General features: G+C 52.3%; 1 long non-coding RNA gene across 1 annotated transcript in view; it reads right to left on the bottom strand.

Annotated features, from left to right (window-relative positions):
- LOC146036509 (uncharacterized) overlaps positions 1-23,526 on the bottom strand; it is a 105,289-nt gene that overhangs the window by 43,803 nt on the left and 37,960 nt on the right. The window contains exon 2 of the long non-coding RNA XR_014460827.1: positions 15,731-15,867. This is a non-coding gene — a long non-coding RNA (uncharacterized LOC146036509). The remainder of the gene's footprint in view (positions 1-15,730; positions 15,868-23,526) is intronic.

Genomic DNA, 23,526 nt, shown 5'->3' with positions numbered 1-23,526 from the left:
CCCCCTCGCCCGGACGGATCCTCCTGCAGGAATGCTGGGCCCCCACACTGTAAGCCGTACGTGGTGTGACGTCATCGCGCGGCTTACAGTCATAGTTGCCAGATCATCCCTTTAATAAGCCCAACATATAAATTACACAGGTTCTTGACTACTTTTCAAACGTAATGACAGTTGGCATGAACTCTTGAACTCTGTCACCTCCCAACCATACCAGCTGTCATTACATTTGAAAAGTTTAAAAATTAGTCGAGAACCTGTGTAATTCAAATGTGCGCTTATTAAAGGGGATGATTTGGCAACTATGCTTACAGTGCGGGCGCCCAGCAATGTTCCCTCTAATTTTACGAAGGCTGTGTGCGGCAAAAGATTTTGGCTGTGCAACTTTGGAAGGAAATTTTAATTTTTGTGCGTCACTTATATATAACTGGAAAATGACGTTCAGCATTTGTGTTAACTTTACTTCAAAATGATATTAAAACATTTAAACATTCTAAACACAGCACACATTGTAGTTAATGGGTGAAACACTCATTAATTGAGTCCACAACTGCAAAAAGGGACCACTGCTGCTTTGTGCGCTCTGTTGTAATGTCTGTGCGCATGCTCGTCGAGTTGTGTGCGCGCGCACAAGCGCACAGCTTAGAGTGAACACTGGCGCCCAGCATGCCAGAGGCTGAGGACTCAGATCCTGGGTGTCCTCCTCACAATACACACCATGGAGATCATTGTCACCGCTCTGCGCCACTCTAAGAGACTCGTCACCATTGTGAGGCCTTTTGTGACTGAAGTTGCTGCTTATCCGGATAATTACAGAGGTCACGTAAGGTCAGCAGAAATGGTTTAACCTCTATTCTGGCCGGCATGTCCTCTTTATTTCCCACTATGGCCCCAACCTATTGCATTATTGTGAGAGGATGGTCACACTACAACCGACAAGAGATCTGGGAATCGGGGAAGAGAAAGCAAACAATGGAACTGTACAAACTAGCAGGAGAACTCTGTAGCGCCATTATATAAGCAGGGTAAAGCCCTCTATCAGGACCATGTTATATACTTGCATCCCTGTAATAGAGCCAACATAACATTGATGATATTAAAATCCTAGCACCCAGTGAGCACTGAGGGTCCGTACCCCCCACCTCTATCTGCTGCCCAGCACAAACTGCTTTGTGATGCTGGATAGGGATGGCCATCGATGATTCATAATCATCGATGTTTTATGCCCGATGTACAATGCTTTTGCCATTGATCAAATGGTTTCTCTCAATCGATGGCATGGCATAACTGATTCCCATTCCTAGTGCTGTGCTATGGGGTCGCATTTATCAGGTAATATGTGCCGCTAAATCCCCGAAAATGGGCTGGGATCATTTGGTCTACAGCATGATGGTCGACAGTCATTAGGTCTGCATGGGAAAAGGTTGACATGGTTCTAGGTCGAAAGGTAATTAGTTCGACAATGTCTAGGTCGATAGTCAAAAGGTCGACATGGGGTTTTCCTGTTTTTCACAGTTTTTTTACCTGAATGTCAACACAGTCGACATAGACACCGCATCCCCTCGTATAGCTTGCTGCGCTCGCTATGCGTCGGGCACACTATTTTATTCCCCCCCCCCACGCCCTAGTGGATGGTAGGGCATGAAATACCGTCGGCTCAGTGAACCCCCCCCCCCCCCCAAAAAAAAAAAAACAGTGAAAATCCCCATGTCGACCTTTTGACTGTCGACCTAGACACTGTCGAACCAATGACCAGTCAAACTAATGACCTTTCGACCTAGAACCATGTCAACCTTTTCATATGTCGGCCTAGACCCATGTCGACCTAATGACTGTCTACCATCATGCTGTAGACCAAATACCATCCACTAGGGTGTGTGGGGGGGGGAATAAAATAGTGTGCCCGACGCATAGCGAGCGCAGCAAGCTATACAAGGGGATGCGGTGTCTATGTCGACTGTGTTGACATTCAGGTAAAAAAACTGTGAAAAACAGGAAAACCCCATGTCGACCTTTTGACTATCGACCTAGACATTGTCGAACTAATGACCTTTCGACCTAGAACCATGTCGACCTTTTCCCATGCCGACCTAATGACTGTCGACCATCATGCTGTATGAACATTGGGCAGCCCGGCTTCGCACCCCTGGGCTATCGCCATTCTGAGATAGTCTCTTCTTCCTCCCGGGGGTGCTGTCGCCATGATCGTACGCCCTCCCTGGCTCATTGGCACGTGCCCTTCTGCTCCACAAAAGGTTTCTGTCCTCCCTGAGCTCGCCTTAGGTCACCTGCGTTACGGTTTGACAGGTGCGCGCCCCAAACAAACTCCCCACCTGCCACACGGCAGGTGGGGAGTTTGTTTCCACTACCTGGAAGTGCTGGAGTCTGGCAATGAGCATGGAATCCCTGGCAACAAGCATGAAACACGTGTAACTCCTGGCAATGAGCATGTATCCCCTGGCAATGAGCATGTATCCCCTGGCAATGAGCATGAAATACCTTCAACCATGGCAATAAGCATGTAACCCCTGGCAATGAGCAAGAAACCCCTGACAACAAGCAGGCAGGCAAAATATATATATGATTAATGTATGGGGGTGGGGGGGGGGGGGTGTAAAACATTTTTTGGGGGACAAAATGACAAAATGTGAGGTTGGGCTGCTGTTGCATTCTCCCGTCACCCGCACGTGCACCCCTAATTACCTGTACAAGCTCCGCTGGAAGGACAGATTTGTAGACAATATCTAAGAACATCTGCAGAACCTTAATTACAATGGCTGTTCTCATGGTAAGCAGCCGGACGAGAATAAGGCTAAGTGTAATCTGCCCCAGATCCGCATGCAGATGCTTCTCATCTTAAGGATTGCTCAAGAATTGAGTTGATCTTTAATTTAGTAATCCGGATTCTGGGCACGGTCCTGTATCTGGGAGACGCGGTCTTGTAGGGAGATTACTTCTCCAAGATAGCCACATTCAACGTGAGCCGAACCACTAATATGCCACCAGTGCAGGGCACGCACATCCCACTCTGTGCCTGGGTAAAATTGCTGCGCTGTGTGTGTACACTTGTACTGCCTGTGTGACGTTGCTGCGCTGTGTGCGGCCTGCGCTGTGTGTATGTACAATAGTACTGCCTGTGTAACATTGCTGTGCTGTGTGTGTGTGTGTACACTAGTACTGCCTGTGTGACGTTGCTGCGCTGTGTGTGGCCTGCGCTATGTGTATACACAATAGTACTGCCTGTGTGACATTGCTGCGCTGTGTGTGTGTGCATACAGTAGTACTGCCTGTGTGACGTTGCTGTGTGCGGCCTGCGCTGTGTGTATGTACAATAGTACTGCCTGTGTAACATCGCTGTGCTGAACAGGACTGTGCATGGCCTGTGATAGTGGCAGTATAAGTGTATAGTAGTACTGCCTGTGTGACGTTGCTGCGCTGTTTGTGTGTACAATAGTACTGCCTGTCTAACATCGCTGCGCTGTGTATATAGTAGTACTGCCTGTGTAACATTGCTGCGCTGTGTGTGTGTACACTAGTACTGCCTGTGTGACGTTGCTGTGCTGTGTGCGGTCTGTGCTGTGTGTGTGCAGTATTAATGCCTGTGTACCATTTCTGCGCTGTGTGTGTACAATAGTACTGCCTGTGTAACATCGCTGTGCTGTGTATATAGTAGTACTGTGACATTGCTCTGCTGTGTGTATGTACAGTAGTACCGCCTGTGTAACGTTGCTCTGCTGTGTGTATGTACAGTAGTACCGCCTGTTTACCATTGCTGCGCTGTGTGTATAGTAGTACTGCCTCCTGTGTACCATTGCTGTGCTGTGTGTATGTACAGTAGTACTGCCTGTGTAACATCGCTGTGCTGTGTATATAGTAGTACTGTGACATTGCTCTGCTGTGTGTATGTACAGTAGTACCGCCTGTGTAACGTTGCTCTGCTGTGTGTATGTACAGTAGTACCGCCTGTTTACCATTGCTGCGCTGTGTGTATAGTAGTACTGCCTCCTGTGTACCATTGCTGTGCTGTGTGTATGTACAGTAGTACTGCCTGTGTAACATCGCTGCGCTGTGTGCATGTACAGTAGTACCGCCTGTGTAACTTTGCTCTGCTGTGTGTATAGTAGTACTGCCTCCTGTGTGACATTGCTGCGCTGTGTGTATAGTAGTACCGCATATGTAACGTTGCTGTGCTGTGTTTATGTACAGTAGTACCGCCTGTGTACCTTTGCTGTGCTGTGTGCATAGTAGTACTGCCTGTGTGACATTGCTGCGCTGTGTGTACAGTAGTACTGCCTCCTGTGTGACATTGCTGCGCTGTGTGTACAGAAGTACTGCCTGTGTAACGTTGCTCTGCTGTGTGTGTGTGTGTGTATGTACAGTAGTACCGCCTGTGTACCTTTGCTGTGCTGTGTGTATAGTAGTACTGCCTGTGTGACATTGCTGTGCTGTGTGTATAGTAGTACTGCCTCCTGTGTACCTTTGCTGTGCTGTGTGTATAGTAGTACTGCCTCCTGTGTGACATTGCTGTGCTGTGTGTATAGTAGTACTGCCTGTGTGACATTGCTGTGCTGTGTGTATAGTAGTACTGCCTCCTGTGTACCTTTGCTGTGCTGTGTGTATAGTAGTACTGCCTGTGTAACGTTGCTCTGCTGTGTGTGTGTGTATGTACAGTAGTACCGCCTGTGTACCTTTGCTGTGCTGTGTGTATAGTAGTACTGCCTGTGTGACATTGCTGTGCTGTGTGTATAGTAGTACTGCCTCCTGTGTACCGTTGCTGTGCTGTGTGTATAGTAGTACTGCCTCCTGTGTGACATTGCTGCGCTGTGTGTATAGTAGTACCGCCTCTGTAACGTTGCTGTGCTGTGTTTATGTACAGTAGTACCGCCTGTGTACCTTTGCTGTGCTGTGTGTATAGTAGTACTGCCTGTGTGACATTGCTGTGCTGTGTGTATAGTAGTACTGCCTCCTGTGTACCTTTGCTGTGCTGTGTGTATAGTAGTACTGCCTCCTGTGTGACATTGCTGCGCTGTGTGCAGCCCGCGCTGGGAGGTTAGGGCCTACAGATAACGGGCGCCCAGCTCACCTTCAGCACCATACAGAGGACGGTATCTACACAGAGGAGTTCATGTTTTTAATTTCCGGCGTTGGGGCCTTGACGTGGACGGACAGATGAATGGCCGCTCAGCCCAGATAAATCAGGATAATAGGAGACAGGAGTCAGGGAGCGTCCGAAACATGACAACGTCTAATTCTCCTGTCAGTCACTGCGACGAGTCTATTGTATCTGTACAGCAATGTGCGGCGTGAGATCAATGGTGCCCGGCCCAGCAGTGATTGCTTCAGAGTGTGTGTATGTGTGTGTGTATAAATATATATATATACACACACACACACACACACACACACAAGGTTGGTGCAATAACTAGGGTAACAAGACGACCTGTCATTGTGTACAGTCACCCCCATATGTGTCTCAGCATTTGCTCTGAGGACGGCATCTACCCTGGCATAGAGGAAATCAGTGGCAGGTGCCAGTACTCAGCTTTGTCCGTGCTGCCACTATCACAGGCCGTGCACAGTCCTGTTCCCAGGACATGCCGCTGTCACCGGACACCCCAACAGGTCAGCGATGACAGTCATTGACTGATGTGCCCATAACACAGAGATACCGGACCACACTACACCAACTGCAACTACATTCACTGAAGAAAAGGGGGTCACTCCCCACGTGTGCCACCATTGGGGCACTCCCCACGTATGCCACCGCTGGGGCACTCCCCACGTACGCCACCACCGGGGCACTCCCCACGTACGCCACCGCTGGGGCACTCCCCACGTACGCCACCGCCAGGGCACTCCCCATGTACTCCACCGCCGGGGCACTCACCACGTACGCCACCGCCGGGGCACTCACATCGTACGCCACCGCCGGGGCACTCACCACGTCCGCCACCGCCGGGGCACTCACCATGTCCGCCACCGCCGGGGCACTCACCATGTCCGCCACCGCCGGGGCACTCCCCACGTACGCCACCGCTGGGGCACTCCCCACGTATGCCACCGCTTGGGCACTCCCCACGTACGCCACCGCTGGGGCACTCCCCACGTACGCCACCGCTGGGGCACTCCCCACGTACGCCACCGCTTGGGCACTCACCATGTACGCCACCGCTTGGGCACTCCCCAGGTTTACCACAGCTCATAAACTGACAGGATGACTATGTTGTCAGCAGATGCTGGGATTTGTAGTGTCACAGCAGCTGCAGAACCACACGTTGCATCCTCCTGTGATTTATGGTATTCACAAGAAAAGTGGGGTGGATCTGGTGTATTAGTGACTATGATTGATGACAGCTTCCGGGACTGTCAGGGTGTGCTGGGACTTGTTGTGTGTGTACACAGTGCACTGTATATTGTGTAACTGCAACACAACGTAATCATTTTATTTGTTCAAATATTACCTAAAATTCAAATGTAAAAAGAAGATGACGGCTCGGGGGGGGGATGACAAATACGCCGAAGGCGCGGGGTAAGCAGAGAATTACTTCCATGATTTCCGCTCATAGAAAAACCTCGGAAATTTCCGACCATTTCTCAGAGGAGACAAAACCATTTTCCTGGGGATCAATTTAACCTCAAGAAAGTCGACTCCTTTCAAGCCATAATCCATCATATTTCCCCATCTCCAATCTGTCCATGTCAGAGCATTTTAGGTTAGCGATGAATTATCCTGCAGGGAGCAGAGGGGGTCTTTCCTTGGAGCCGCGAGGAGGGAGTTACCCTACCGCCCGGTGGGTCACATAGTATTAGACGGCGGAGCGCGAGAGGCCCTAACAAACGTGCCCCCATATTGGCAGTTGTTGTGTTGGGCTCATCTGTCAAAAAGGCCCCGTAATCAATCACTCGGTGATCAATATACGCTTTATGCATTAATCAGCCCCTTAAAGAGACGATTAGGAGGTGGCTGTCTGCAGCAGCACAGGACAAAGGAGGGGAAGTGCTGTACATGTATGTAGGCAGCGATTACATCCGCGCAGCCTAATTACCCCCGCACACGTGACACCTGCCCTGAAATGCTGGAATTAAGGAAATCAAAGTTGGTGAGAGATTTATATTGTAGAACACATAAGAGTGCGTAGGTGGGGGGCTCGGAGAACAGATCTGCGCAGCTGTTGATTGGTCTGTCACTTTGATTTGTGGTCTCCTCTGCCAAGATAATGGGTATATCTAACAGCTGGGCACAGGAAAGCCGCCAGGAAATGTATTGTGGGGAAGGCATGCAGATTAGCCTGTTGCAGCGCATCTGTAATAGCACAAAGGAGAGCGAGGACGGCAGATGTGGAGGATACTTCTGTGCGCTACTGGGTGTGTGGCTTGCCAGTCTCTGCCCATGCTGAAGGCCAAGTTCACCCGAGCCCACTACAATCTGTGCAGAAGGCCAATTGCCCCCCAGCCCACTATTCATTGGGCAAAGGCCAAGTGCCCCCAAGCCCACTATGCCCTATGGTTTCATACTGTTGCCAAGGAAGAACGAGAGCCCACAGAGTGCCGTATAGTCACACACTGCCGCCTAGAGAGAGCCCGCAGAGTGCCGCATAGTCACACACTGCCTCCTAGAGAGAGCCCACAGAGTTCCGTACAGTCACACAGTGCCGTCTAGAGAGAGCCCACAGAGTGCCGCATAGTCACACACTGCCGTCTAGAGAGAGCCCGCAGAGTGCCGTATAGTCACACACTGCCGCCTAGAGAGAGCCCACAGAGTGCCGCATAGTCACACACTGCCTCCTAGAGAGATCCTGCAGAGTGCTGTATAGTCACACAGTGCTGCCTAGAGAGATCCTGCAGAGTGCCACATAGTCACACACTGCCGCCTAGAGAGAGCCCACAGAGTGCCGCATAGTCACACACTGCCTCCTAGAAAGAACCCACAGAGTTCCGTACAGTCACACACTGCCCCCTAGAGAAATCCTGCAGAGTGCCGTATAGTCACACACTGCCACCTAGATAGAGTCCACAGAGTGCCGTACAATCACACACTGACCCCTAGAGAAATCCTGCAGAGTGCCGTATAGTCACACACTGCCGCCTAGAGAGATCCTGCAGAGTGCCGTATAGTCACACACTGCCGCCTAGAGAGATCCTGCAGAGTGCCGTATAGTCACACACTGCCGCCTAGAAAGATCCTGCAGAGTGCCGTATAGTCACACAGTGCCGCCTAGAGAGATCCTGCAGAGTGCCGTATAGTCACACACTGCCGACTAGAGAGATCCCGCAGAGTGCCGTACAGTCACACACTGACCCCTAGAGAAATCCTGCAGAGTGCCGTATAGTCACACACTGCCGCCTAGAGAGATCCTGCAGAGTGCCGTATAGTCACACACTGCCGCCTAGAGAGATCCTGCAGAGTGCCGTATAGTCACACACTGCCGCCTAGAAAGATCCTGCAGAGTGCCGTATAGTCACACACTGCCGCCTAGAGAGATCCTGCTGAGTGCCGTATAGTCACACAGTGCCGTCTAGAGAGAGCCCACAGAGTGCCGCATAGTCACACACTGCCTCCTAGAAAGAACCCACAGAGTTCCGTACAGTCACACACTGCCGCCTAGAGAGATCCTGCAGAGTGCCGTATAGTCACACACTGCCGCCTAGATAGAGTCCACAGAGTGCCACATAGTCACACACTGATGCCTAGAAAGAACCCACAAAGTGCCGTACAGTCCCACACTGCCCCCTAGAAAGATCCTGCAGAGTGCTGTATAGTCACACACTGCCGCCTAGAGAGATCCTGCAGAGTACCGTATAGTCACACACTGCCGCCTAGAGAGAGCCCGGAGAGTGCTGTATAGTCACACACTGCCGCCTAGAGAGATCCCTCAGAGTGCCACATAGTCACACACTGTTGCCTAGAAAGAACCCACAGAGTGCCGTACAGTCCCACACTGCCCCCTAGAAAGATCCTGCAGAGTGCTGTATAGTCACACAGTGCCGCCTAGAGAGAGCCCGCAGAGTTCCGCACAGTCACACACTGCCTTCTAGAGAGAGCCCACAGAGTGCCGTATAGTCACACAGTGCCGCCTAGAGAGAGCCCACAGAGTGCCGTACAGTCACACACTGCCGCCTAGAGAGAGCACACAGAGTGCCGTACAGTCACACACTGCCGCCTAGAGAGAGCCCGCAGAGTGCCGTACAGTCACACACTGCCGCCTAGAGAGAGCCCGCAGAGTGCCGTACAGTCACACACTGCTGCCTAGAGAGAGCCCGCAGAGTGCCGTACAGTCACACACTGCCGCCTAGAGAGAGCCCACAGAGTTCCGTACAGTCACACACTGCCGCGTAGAAAGATTAAGCAGAGTGCCGTACAGTCACACACTGCCGCCTAGTGCGATCACGCACAGTGCCGTACAGTCACACACTGCCGCCTAGTGCGATCACGCAGAGTGCCGTACAGTCACACACTGCCGCCTAGTGCGATCACGCAGAGTGCCGTACAGTCACACACTGCCGCCTAGAGAGAGCCCGCAGTGCCGGACCGTCACACACTGCCGCCTAGTGCGATCACGCAGAGTGCCGTACAGTCACACACTGCCGCCTAGAGAGAGCCCACAGAGTGCCGTACAGTCACACACTGCCGCGTAGAAAGATTAAGCAGAGTGCCGTACAGTCACACACTGCCGCCTAGAGCGATCCTGCAGTGCCGGACCGTCACACACTGCCGCCTAGAATTAGTGGATTAGACTGTGCTCAGCAGCACGTAATGATTGTATAAGCGCCATTTGCTGCCCTGCGACATGTTTCTTTAAGACTTCCATATACTAATTACCTGGAGGCGTCTAATGCATTTTGCAGCCTTCCAGCCAGTGGGACAGGTGACGGGTCTGCTGCCGGCATATGCAGAGAGGACTTGAAATAGCTGAATATGCAGAACAGCGGGCAGAATGGGTACTTCATAGTGGGGTACAGCGGGCAGAATGGGTACTTCATAGCAGTGTACAGCGGGCAGAATGGGTACTTCATAGCGGGGTACAGCCGGCAGAATGGGCACAGGGTACAGCAGGCAGAATGGGCACATGGTACAGCGGGCAGAATGGGCACATGGTACAGTGGGCAGAATGGGTTCAGGGTACAGTGGGTAGAACAGGCGCAGGGTACTTCATAGCGGTGTACAGCGGGCAGAATGGGTACTTCATAGCGGTGTACAGTGGGTAGAACAGGCGCAGGGTACAGCGGGTGGAACAGGCGCTGGGTACAGCGGGTAGAACAGGCGCAGGGTACTGCGGGTAGAACCAGCGCAGGGTACAGCGGGTAGAACCAGCGCAGGGTACAGCGGGTAGAACCGGCGCAGGGTACATCGGGTAGAACAGGCGCGGCGTACAGTGGGTAGAACCGGCGCTGGGTACAGCGGGTAGAACCGGCGCAGGGTACAGCGGGTAGAACAGGCGCGGTGTACAGCGGGTAGAACCGGCGCAGGGTACAGCTGGTAGAACCGGCGCAGGGTACAGCGGGTAGAACTGGCACAGGGTACAGCGGGTAGAACAGGCGCGGTGTACAGCGGGTAGAACCGGCGCAGGGTACAGCGGGTAGAACCGGCGCAGGGTACAGCGGGTAGAACAGGCGCGGTGTACAGCGGGTAGAACAGGCGCAGGGTACAGCGGGTAGAACAGGCGCAGGGTACAGCGGGTAGAACCGGCGCAGGGTACAGCGGGTAGAACCGGCGCAGGGTACAGCGGGTAGAACAGGCGCGGTGTACAGCGGGTAGAACCGGCGCGGGGTACAGCGGGTAGAACCGGCGCAGGGTACAGCGGGTAGAACCGGCGCAGGGTACAGCGGGTAGAAACAGCGCAGGGTACAGCGGGTAGAACCGGCGCAGGGTACTTCATAGCGGGGTCCCAGTATTCTCCGCTGGAGACGTTATTATCAGGATCAGGATAGGAAATCGTGGACGTTTCATGTTTTCGATCAGACAAAGGAGAGAGCTCCCGGTACTGGGGGTTATTCTGGTCCTTGCTTATGGTGGCCTGACCGCCTCCCATTCATAAGGGCGATTCCCTCGCAGGGCCTGCGAATGGATGTTACACTTGGGTGCGTGCACCCAGCAAACACGTTGTTCTCCGTGGCCACACGTGCACAGAAGAACATCACTACCCTGTGGGAACACACGGGCGAGCGAATTGACCAGAATTACCCCCTTAGTCCTTGCAGGTGACACCATAATCTCCAGTGAGGGTCAGGCTGCGTCAGCGACCATGGATCACCTGCACCACAGAGCAATCTCCCCCTATTTACTAAGGCGGCCAGGGCCCCATATACACCTACTCATGGCTAATAAGTATATGGCAGACACAGCGACTGATTCTGCGCCGGACGCAGCTGTGTTTGTGCCTGCGTCTTGCTAATGCTGCTACAAAGCCCTTCCCTGGCTTAGACCTGTGCATCAGAATGTGTCAGTGCCCATAGATATGCATTGCTCTGCGGGCTTGAGTAACTCTGTTGCGCCTAACATCTCCGCTGCGCCCAACATCTCCACTGCATCTAAATCTGAATCAACATGTGTCTAGTTACGCCACTGTCTTCTTGAATTGGGGGTAAAACATAGGGATGTCTCCTTAGATTGGGGTACAACATAGGGAGGTCTCCTTGGTTTGGGGGTACAACATAGGGTGGTCTCCTTGGATTGGGGGTGCACCTTGGGAAGGTCTCCTACAGATACCGCTCAGCCAATCACTGGCCTTAGATCATGTAGACGTGATAGCTAATTAGTCGCTGTGAGATTCTGCAGAACTTTCTTAGTAAATAACCCTGTAACGAGATTTATGCAGACAACACGCATCCATATCAGTTTCTAGGACGGTGACTGAGCGACATCCTCATACTCGCTCATTTATCACCCGCCACTAAGTATATTATAGGGACCCGCGACCGGTGCTGTTTGTCCGGGATATGTAGAACACTTTGTTGATTAAATATATTAAACAGTTTATACATCATTGTTTTGAATGAATCAGCATAATTATGCCAGGCATTAGGTAGTGTAATTAAAATAATAGCTTTATTTATGCAATGTGATAAACGTCCGGCAGGTCGTTCGTCAGGAGAGTGTGACAGACGCGGTGCACGGCTTTCTGTCCGCACTTACGTTACACTCAACCTTCTGTTTGTGGCGAGATGCAGAGAACAAAGCAATCACCATGCTATAGGCAGGGGCTAATAATAATAATGTTACTAATAAATAATAATACATAATAATAATTTGGTGTAAAAAAGTCACAAAGCAAATAAATATATAATAGGATTTGCTCCAGGCTCCTGCAGGAAGTTTCTGATGCTTATCAGCAAATGATTTGCACACACTGGGAGGTGGTTGGGTTCTAAGATGGAGAAATAGACAACTAGGAGCAAGAGGCAAGAGTCCAGGCAGGGGGTGAGGGCTCGGCAGGGGGTAAGGGCCCGGGCAGGAGTGTAAGCGCTCAGGCAGGAGATAAGGGAAGGTGGTCAGGGCTTGAGCAGGAGGTTAGGGCCTGGGCAGGGGGGGTTAGGGCCCAAGCTGGAGGTAAGGTGCCAAGCAGGGTAGTAAAGACCCGGGCCAGGAGGTAAGGGTCTGGGCAGGGAGGTAAAGGTCCGGGCAGGGAGGTAAGGGCCCGGGCAGGGAGGTAAGAGCCCAGGGAGGTGAGGGTCCGGGCAGGGAGGTAAGGGTCCGGGCAGGGAGGTAAGGGAAGGGGGTAAGGGCTTGAGCAGGAGGTTAGGGCCCAGGCAGGAGGTAAGGTGCCAAGCAGGGTGCGGCGGTAAAGGCTCGGGCGGGAGGTAAGGGCTCAGGCAGGAGGTAAGGGTCCGGGCAGAGAGGTTAGGAAAGGGGGTAAGGGCTTGAGCAGGAGGTTAGGGCCCAGGAAGGAGGTAAGGTGCCAAGCAGGGTGCAGCGGTAAAGGCTCGAGCTGGGAGGTAAGGGCCTGGGCAGGGAGGTAAGGGCCCGGGATGGACAGCCCTGTAGGACATATAAAGCAGGAGGAACTCTGGGTGACCTGTCAGTAACAGAGGACTTGGAGCATCCAAGCGTTGCACTATCACATCAGCTGTAGCATTTCAGCCTATTAAAGTTGCATGTTCCCCGGTATCAGATGCTGCAGACAGGTCGGGCCGCATTAATATTGAGCACCCTCCGGCATCTTGTCACCAGGAGGTCATCTAAAATCCAAACCATTAGGAGGACTAAATGTGGCTGACGGGGTCAGACGAAGCATCATTCCCCCTCCTAGTGCAGATCACAATCACTGCCCACGGGGTCCGCAGATCACAATCACTGCCCACCAGGACTGCGGATCACAATCACTGCCCACCAGGACTGCGGATCACAATACCTGCCCACGGGTCCGCAGATCACAATACCTGCCCACGGGTCCGCAGATCACAATCACTGCCCACCAGGACTGCGGATCACAATCACTGCCCACGGGTCCGCAGATCACAATCACTGCCCACGGGGTCCGCAGATCACAATCACTGCCCACCAGGACTGCGGATCACAATCACTGCCCACCAGGACTGCGGATCACAATACCTGCCCACGGGTCCGCAGATCACAATCACTGCCCACCAGGACTGCGGATCACAATCACTGCCCACGGGTCCGCAGAACACAATCACTGCCCACAGGGTCCGCAGAACACAATCACTGCCCACCTGGTCCCCGGATCACAATCACTGCCCACCAGGTCCGCAGATCACAATCAGGTCCATGGAACACAATCACTGCCCACCTGGCCCGCAGATCACAATCACTGCCCACCGGGTCCGCAGAACACAATCACTGCCCACCAGGACTGCGGATCACAATCACAGCCCACCAGGTCTGCGGATCACAATCACTGCCCACGGGTCCGCAGAACACAATCACTGCCCACCGGGTCCACAGATCACAATCACTGCCCACCAGGTCCATGGAACACAATCACTGCCCACCTGGCCCGCAGATCACAATCACGGCCCAGCGGGTCCACAGATCACAATCACTGCCCACCAGGTCCATGGAACACAATCACTGCCCACCTGGCCCGCAGATCACAATCACGGCCCAGCGGGTCCTGAGAACACAATCACTGCCCACCGGGTCCGCGGATCACAATCACTGCTTACCTGGACCACAATCACTGCCCACAGGTCCGCAGAACACAATCACTGCCCACCGGGTCCGTGGATCACAATGACTGTCCACCTGGTCCGCAGAACACAATCACTGCCCACCAGGACTGCGGATCACAATCACTGCCCACCGGGTCCGCGGATCACATTCACTGCCCACCGGGTCCGCGGATCACATTCACTGCCCACCGGGTCCGCGGATCACATTCACTGCCCGCCGGGTCCGCTGATCACAATCACTGCCCACTGGGTCCGCGGATCACAATCACTGCCCACCGGGTCCGCGGATCACAATCGCTGCCCACCGGGTCCACGGATCACATTCACTGTCCACCGGGTCCGCGGATCACAATCACTACCCACCGGGTCCCCGGATCACAATCACTGCCCACAGGTCCGCAGAACACAATCACTGCTCCCTGGGTCCGTGGATCACAATGACTGTCCACCGGGTCCGCAGAACACAATCACTGCCCACTGGGTCCGCGGATCACATTCACTGCCCACCGGGTCCACGGATCACAATCACTGCCCACCGGGTCCGCGGATCACAATCACTGCCCACCGGGTCCGCGGATCACATTCACTGCCCACCGGGTCCGCGGATCACAATCACTGCCCACCGGGTCCGCGGATCACAATCACTGCCCACCGGGTCCACGGATCACAATCACTGCCCACCGGGTCCGCGGATCACAATCGCTGCCCACTGGGTCCGCGGATCACATTCACTGTCCACCGGGTCCGCCCTGCCCGCCGGGTCCGCGGATCACGGAGACTGTCAGCGAGTCCCGCACAAAAACAGAACTGGGATCTACGCTAAAAATCAGTATGCTGTAAATAGGCACAACTGGCGCTGCAGAGAAAGCTGCCCGCACCGTGCTGCCCAGATAGTATAAAGTACTGTAGCACCACAGAAAACGTAGCAACCTGTCATTGACAAGTAAGGATGATAGCTGAATATTGCCACATACTGCAGATAACACCACCAGGGCAGCCATCATGGGGGGACCACGTCTCCAGTCCCGGGCCCAGACAGAAAGGGGGCCCAGACAGAAAGGGGGCCCAGGACTGGAGTTTATAAAGTATAATTTGTCATAAACAAAGCTCACACATGTAGAGGTGGAGTAGTGCAGCCAGTGCTACAGACATAGGAGGTCTCACCAGGCACGCCAGGGGTTTGAGAGAGGAAAGGGGGCCCTGCCTGCTTGGTCAATCCTGGGCCCCACAATTTCTGATGCCAACCCTGAGCACCACACATGGGGGGCAGCAGCTTCCTGTATTGTACGTATCTCGTACCGTTACCAGGGTCTGCCATGTTGCTCTGCAGCGCCTGAAGCACAGGACCACGGTGTCCGCCCTTGTGTTACATTAGAACATTTGCGGTGCATCCCTATACAGAGCGCTCTGCAGCTGGAAGCGGAGCCTTTGGAGAGTTTAACAGCTCAGCTCCCAGTTTTTGTATATAAATGTCTCACTCCAACCATGGTCTTATGTTACCCCCCAGCGTAGCGCCATCTGCTCGCTCTGCGCTTACATAATTAACCAGCTTCACATGTCCGGGCTCTCACCGGTACTTGTACTATATTCATGAAAATGTTACCTCTAAAGCCGGGATAAGGTGACTGTCACCTGACACTCCCCACTCAGGCTCCACCGCGCTGCTCTCCTGCCCTCTGTGCTACAGGGAAGCCAACGCCATAAGCCCTGATCTTCACTGCCTCATCCCAACGCCGCAACCTGGGGGAGAGAAGTACAGGATATAAGTCATACATTTATCTGCAGCCCATTATCACGGTCACCTGCTACACGTGTAAAGGGCTGATTCAGGGGTGGAAGCAATTAAAAAGGAGCACTTTACCCTGGGTAACACCATGCTGCGTTGCAGGGGGCAGATGTAACAGGTGCAGAGAGTTAGGTGTGGGAGGGGTGTGTCCTAGAACTGCATACCTCCCAACTGTCACGATTACAGCGGGACAGTCACGATTTTCGGGTCCTGTCCCGCTGTCCCACCCGCGGCAGGCATTGTCCCGCTGCGGGGGGTGGCAGTTGGCAGACCCCCAAATCTAATCAAATAGACGCTGTGCGCATGCGCACAGCATCTATTCTCGTATGAAAATGAGGTTGTGGCTAATTAGCATAAGCTGCACCCTCATTTGCATACACCCGCCCCCTTTTCGGACGCTGCCGCGCGAGTGTCCCTATTTCATCAGCACAGAAGTTGGGAGGTATGGAACTGAGCTACATTGCAGTGTAAGAATACAGCTGCCCAGCATGTGTGGGCTACATACAGAAGCAGCCAGTGACCGAGCACCAGGGTAACACTGTGCTGCACTGCAGGGGGGCAGATGTAACATGTGCAGAGAGTCAGGTATGGCAGAGGGGTATCCTAGCTCAGAGCTACATTTCATTGTGAGAATAACACTGCCCAGTATGTGTGGACTATTATGTGTGTGCAATATACACACACACACACAATAGGGATCCGGGATATATTATACACGTACAATAGGGATCCGGGATATATTATACACGTACAATAGGGATCGGGGATACATTATACACACACAGTAGGGATCCGGGATATATTATATACGCAATAGGGATCCAGGATACATTATACACGTACAATAGGGATCCGGGATATATTATACACACAGTAGGGATCCGGGATATATTATACACGTACAATAGGGATCCGGGATATATTATACACACAGTAGGGATCTGGGATACATTATACACACAGTAGGGATCTGGGATATATTATACACACAGTAGGGATCCGGGATACATTATACACACAGTAGGGATCCGGGATATATTATACACGTACAATAGGGATCTGGGATATATTATACACACAGTAGGGGTCCAGGGTATATTATACATACAATAGGGATCCGGGATACATTATACACACAGTAGGGATCTGGGATATATTATACATACAATAGGGATCGGGGATACATTATACACACACAATAGGGATCGGGGATATATTATATACGCAATAGGGATCCAGGATACATTATACACGTACAATAGGGATCCGGGATATATTATACACACAGTAGGGATCCGGGATATATTATACACGTACAATAGGGATCCGGGATATATTATACACACAGTAGGGATCTGGGATACATTATACACACAGTAGGGATCTGGGATATATTATACACACACAGTAGGGGTCCAGGATATATTATACATACAATAGGGATCCGGGATACATTATACACACAGTAGGGATCTGGGATATATTATACACACACAGTAGGGATCTGGGATACATTATACACACAGTAGGGATCTGGGATATATTATACACACACAGTAGGGATCTGGGATATATTATACACATACAATAGGGATATATTATACTTGGGATGTCGGTATCCAATGATTTGGGGGGATATTAAGCGGCTATAAATCTGATATCGCTTATACCGTGGGGCTGATTCGGAATGTATTCCGTGACATTTGTACACATAATAGTACATATTTTATTAACTTGGTGGCGGTGCCAGACGTGTGTATAGGTATTTAACTAGAGAGATTAATGGCAGGGATTCAGCTAATAAATCTGTGGCGATGTGGGAGCGAGCGCTGAGCATGGCGAGGTGGCTGCTAATATCCTGCGCGTACACAGCACGGAGCCCCACACCGCTGACCCGCCAACGCATTCATCTCCCTATTGGCACAAGTCACTATTGGCACCTCGTCACTGGCCGGGATTTGCAGGCCTTCGGGGAGCAATAATCTCACAGGTGGGGGGGGTCCGGGCTGGGTCCTTATCCGACAGCTCGGCTCTTCCAAATGGACCATTCTACCAAATGAAAATTGACATTTTCATTTGAACTCTCCGACCTCCAGTAATCACACTAATAGCCTGTGTGCGCGGTGCAGGGGGGGGAATCCAGGGCCCAGGTAGGGGAGGGGGGGACTCGTATTACAGCTTGTAGTGTTTGCTGGGCAGATAGAGACGTGAGGCAGGACTCTATCCAGTGCAGCCTTTCCTAGGAGGCTTATTAGCTAGTTCTGCATTGTACAGCCTCGGGGCACTACAATACCCAGCATGATCTCCACAACACATTTGTTGGCAAGCTGCTCAATCAGATGGTGATGTCACTCAGGTGCCAAAAGGGAGGGGTGATTCTGGTTAGGAAAAAAATAAATTTTGTATCCCAATTGTACACTGAGTGAGAAAAATATACACATAATAATCAGATAATACAGAGATCTTGGTTGCATATATCTGCAGATATAGGGCTAAGCCCCCAGGCCGTACGTCAAGGCATCTCTGTGTCACTGGGGGTCCCTAATACTGGGTATTGGTCTGGGGTGTGGGCCCCCAACATGCCGACACAGGCTGAGTACCCCAGGGCAGCACACAAATGAAAGTTAGTAAGGGTTAATAAGAAGCACAGAAGTGCTATGTAAAGAAGTGAAGGTGGGATTAAAATACAAAATATATACAATGTGATAGGGAAAACAAAAGTGTTAATAAAGTGTTAGGGTGTGCTAACCTGAAGCAGCCCAGCCATACCAACACAGGGGACACCACGCCCCCAAATCCATCCCATAATCAATAACAAATATGTCTGGGTCTAATAGCCCAGTGTAAGGCCACATGATAATGGCGTATAACATCTGAGAACCAGCTTACCTGGAGATACCCCTGGCTTCTCCAATGGCACTCAGGAGTCAGCAACCCCTCCTAATGCTGACCCATCTATGCCTCTCTCAACTGCACAACACATTTGTTGGCAAGCTGTTTAATCAGATTGTGATGTCACTCAGGTGCCGAAGCATGATCTCCACTGAAGTAGCCATTATACCAGGCCAGCGTACACTAAGGCAAAGCAAGAAAAGCACGCAAATGGGTTACGCCATGCTGCACTGCAGGGGGGCAGATGTAACATGTGCAAAGAGAGCGTTAGATTTGGTCAGGTTATATTGTTTCTGTGCAGGGTAAATATATTGACTGCTTTATTCTTGCACTGCAATTTAGATTTCAGATTGAACTCATTGCACCCAAATCTAACTCTTTCTGCACCTGTTACATCTGCCCCCCTGCAGTGCAGCATGGTTTTATCCAGTTGTGTGCTTTTCTTGCATTGCTAACAATACTGAATGCGCAGTTGTATATGTCAGGGTAGATGTAGGTTGGAGCAAAGGGTCTAAGGTGGTTTTTAAAATAAATTAACATCCCTTTCACATCGCACTGAAACCTGGGTAATTGCCGGGGTGCTGCCTGGTGGTCCCAGATCGAGGTTCGATGTGTTAGCTCCACAATAATTAACCCGGGGCATCCCAGCAATTCCACCTGGGTTATAAGGAAGGTTAAACCTGCTTCACCCCAGTGGCGTAGCTACGTTTTGGGCAAACCCCGCCCCGCCAAGCACCCCTACCCTGCCACCCATGCAAACCCCCCCTTAATCCCCCACAGCCTTGCCTATCGCGCTGGTCCCGGCGGCTCCATTCTTCTGCTGAGGACCACCATAAAATGGCCGCCCCCATACAGCAGACAGTTTCAGAGAACTGTGTGCTATATGGGGGCGGCCATTTTGTGGTGGTCCTCAGCAGAAGAACGGAGCCGCCGGGACCAGCGCGATAGGTAAGTCTGCGGGGGATTGAGGGGGGTTTTGACTATAGCACCGCAGCCCCCGGCGCCCCCACATGCACAGCACACACCCCCCCCCCCGCGGTGGTGGGGGCTGCGGTGCTATAGTTACGCCGCTGCTTCACCCTGTGTATAATGGGTGACCCAGGTTTAATATGAAAGTGCCGCACCAGGGCCTGACCCAGCCATAGCGATGTCAAAGCGGTATAAGTAACCTCTCCTTGCCCACAATCCCTCCACATTGCTGGTACTCCCCTGCACTGGGAACCTCACAGATACTAATCCTGCAGCCGATGGAGTGATCAGCGAGGACCCCTGCTGGCCATCTGCTGTATATACACCGGCTAGTAACAGTGATGGACCAGCTGCTATTCCTGTACAATGTGCTGCATACCCCATTAATAATTAACAAACCACAACAAAAGCAGAATATTAGATGGCAGGCAGCAGTGTATTTATATCAGGGGCTCATTCTGGGCCTCCCGCGTTGTATAATAGCTCTGAACCAGGATAAAGGAGCCACAATCCAGGGGCCTCGCCCTCACACCTCGGGGAATGAGAATACTACAGGACGGAGCTACAAAAGAGATCCATTTATTAACATTATGTTGCCCATAGCAACCAGAGTTGATCGCTGGGCTGCGAATCTTCGGAGCCCAGTGATCAGTAAATGATGTCCCGCCACAGCGTTTTCCCCGCCCCTATGCGCAGCTGCTCATGCGTTCTCAACCATCAGGGGAAAATCCATTCACAATCACTCACCGCCTGATGGGTTTCCTCCTGTGTGCTGTAGGGATGGCCATCGTTGCCATTGCCATCGATGGTTGCCATCGATGGCAAATCGGCAACTGCCCATCGATAGTGCTTAACTATGCAGTGGATGACCATCGATATTTTTACATATCGATGGTCATCCATTGTGTTTGATTGATTGGCCTGTGGGCCAATCAAAACACGGCGGCGGGGCTTCACGGGTGTCGGGGGCGGAGCTATGCTCCGTGTCCTGGCACTTTGGAAAAAAAAAAAGCAAAACATCGTTTTGCTATTTTATCGATGGAGGGAAACCATCTGGTACTCCCCCATCGATGGCAAAAGTATTCGACATCGGCCATGAACCATCGATGATTTCGAATCATCGATGGTTGATGGCCATCCCTAGTGTGCAGCCGCCAAGTAAGTGTAGACTGTGGCTGCGGGGAGATCGGGCTGATGATGTCATCGTCCCACCTTCCCATCAACTGGGCGCTGCACGACCAGAAAATGCTGGGGTGTCCTGTCTGCCTACACCCGATAGTCCATCCCTGCATTGTCTGTGTCACTGGCCCGGGAGAAGGTAAAGGCCCACCGGTCTGGCCGGGTCAGGGGTCTCTGTCCTGTCTGCCTGTAACCGATAGTCCATCCCTGATTGGTCCGTCTCACTGGCCCGGGAGAAGGTAAACGCCCACTGGTCTGGCTGGCTTGGGGGGCTCTGTCCTGTCTGCCTATACCTGATAGTCCATCCCTGCATTGTCTATCACACCAGCCCTGTAGAAGGTAGCGGCCCACCGGTCTGGCCGGGTCAGGCGGCTCTGTCCTGTCTGTCTGTATCTGATTGGTCCATCTCACCGGCCCTGGAGAAGGTAACGACCCACCGGTCTGGCCGGGTCAGGCGGCTCTGTCCTGTCTGTCTGTATCTGATTGGGCCATCTCACTGGCCCTGGAGAGGGTTACTGCCCACTGATCTAGCTGGGTGAGGGGGCTCTGTCCTGTCTGTCTATACCTGATTGGTCCATCTCACCGGCCCTGGGGAAGGTAACGACCCACCGGTCTGGCCAGGTCAGGCGGCTCTGTCCTGTCTGTCTGTATCTGATTGGTCCATCTCACCGGCCCTGGGGAAGGTAACGACCCACCGGTCTGGCCAGGTCAGGCGGCTCTGTCCTGTCTGTCTGTATCTGATTGGTCCATCTCACCGGCCCTGGAGAAGGTAACGACCCACCGGTCTGGCCGGGTCAGGCGGCTCTGTCCTGTCTGTCTGTATCTGATTGGTCCATCTCACTGGCCCTGGATAGAGTTACTGCCCACCGGTCTGGCCGGGTCTGTCGGCTCTGTCCTGTCTGTCTATGCCTGATTGGTCCATCTCACCGGCCCTGGAGAAGGTAACGACCCACCGGTCTGGCCGGGTCAGGCGGCTCTGTCCTGTCTGTCTATACCTGATTGGTCCATCTCACCGGCCCTGGAGAAGGTAACGACCTACCGGTCTGGCCGGGTCAGGCGGCTCTGTCCTGTCTGTCTATACCTGATTGGTCCATCTCACCGGCCCTGGAGAGGGTTACTGCCCACTGGTCTGGCTGGGTGAGAGGGCTCTGTCCTGTCTGTCTATGCCTGATTGGTCCATCTCACCAGCCCTGGAGAAGGTAACGACCTACCGGTCTGGCCGGGTCAGGCGGCTCTGACCTGTCTGTCTATACCTGATTGGTCCATCTCACCGGCCCTGGAGAGGGTTACTGCCCACTGGTCTGGCTGGGTGAGGGGGCTCTGTCCTGTCTGCCTGTAACCGATAGCCCATCCCTGATTGGTCCATCTCACTGGCCCTGGAGATGGTTACGACGCATCGGTCTGGCCCATGTGATCTCTATAAAGGGGTGTACACACGCTTCGACAGGTTTTCGATTCGATTTTGCTTCTAGAAGCAGAATCGAATCTAAATTGAATGGTTTTTAAGACGCTTTCGATTCAATACGCGCTCCCGTTTTCTCTATATCGAAAATAAAAATAAAGACTGTGCCGGCAAGGAAATATCAAGTTCGATCCAGTAAATTTAATTTGTAGACTGTGCCTTGAAATCGAATCCGATATCGAATGCTAAAGTGCAGATCGAATGTGAAATTGGATGTGAAAGCAAAGGCCAAATCGAAAGGGGGCGGAAAAGGGGAAATTGAAAGCGAATAGAATCGAAAGTAAATCGATACGTGTGTACACACCTTTACAGTGATCTCCTGGCAGCGAGAGATGAATGACAAAATGGGTTAAATAAAGGGCTGTGTCTCCCGGCTTTAACTAATGACGTTGGATTATTCAGTGTGCATAAAAGAGGCAGAGAAGAAACAAGTGGGAGTGACGAGGTGACAGGCGGCTCCCGGGTGATGGACAGCCGGCCGCAGCCTCTTACATTAGGGAGATTGTAGCTAGAAGGTCCAAGCTGCCAACAGCACCAGCGATGCCTCTAAGGTCGGCGAAGGCGGCTCCTAAGGGGGGATATTGGGATAGATGATGGAGCTGGTCATTATAGCAGCAGTGATGGTCTACAATTACCAGACAGCCATATACTGTACACACATAGAGTGATTCTGACCTCTCTGTCGCCCCCTGTGGCAGGATCTGAAGCCATGTACACACGCGAGTCACAGTATCTGTAATGGATAGGGCGGCACTATATATAATGTTACTTATATATCATTACATGCACCATTGCACATACACATGAGGTGGAGTATATTGCTGGAAAGGCGCACGTTCTATGTATGTTATAGGGGCCACTGAGCTGGGGCTGGTGGTGGTCACACAATCATAACAGCCAACAGCATTATCTCCTCCTTGTATACAGCCAGACAGTGAATGGCTGGAGCTATCCACCAATCACAATGCAGAATTCTCTCCCTGTCTCCCAGCCAATAGCCATGCAGTGAATGACTGTCTGTATGCTAATTGGTGGATGGCTGTAGCTATCCACCAACCAGAGTGCAGCATTCACTGTCTGGCTGCCTCCCAGCCGGCAGCCAGACAGTGGC

The sequence above is a fragment of the Crinia signifera genome, chromosome 9 (assembly GCF_055691185.1).
Source record: "Crinia signifera chromosome 9, ASM5569118v1, whole genome shotgun sequence".
NCBI lineage: Eukaryota > Metazoa > Chordata > Amphibia > Anura > Myobatrachidae > Crinia > Crinia signifera.
The sequence above is the reverse complement of the archived record's forward strand: the minus strand, read 5'-3'. Positions and strand labels throughout refer to the sequence as shown.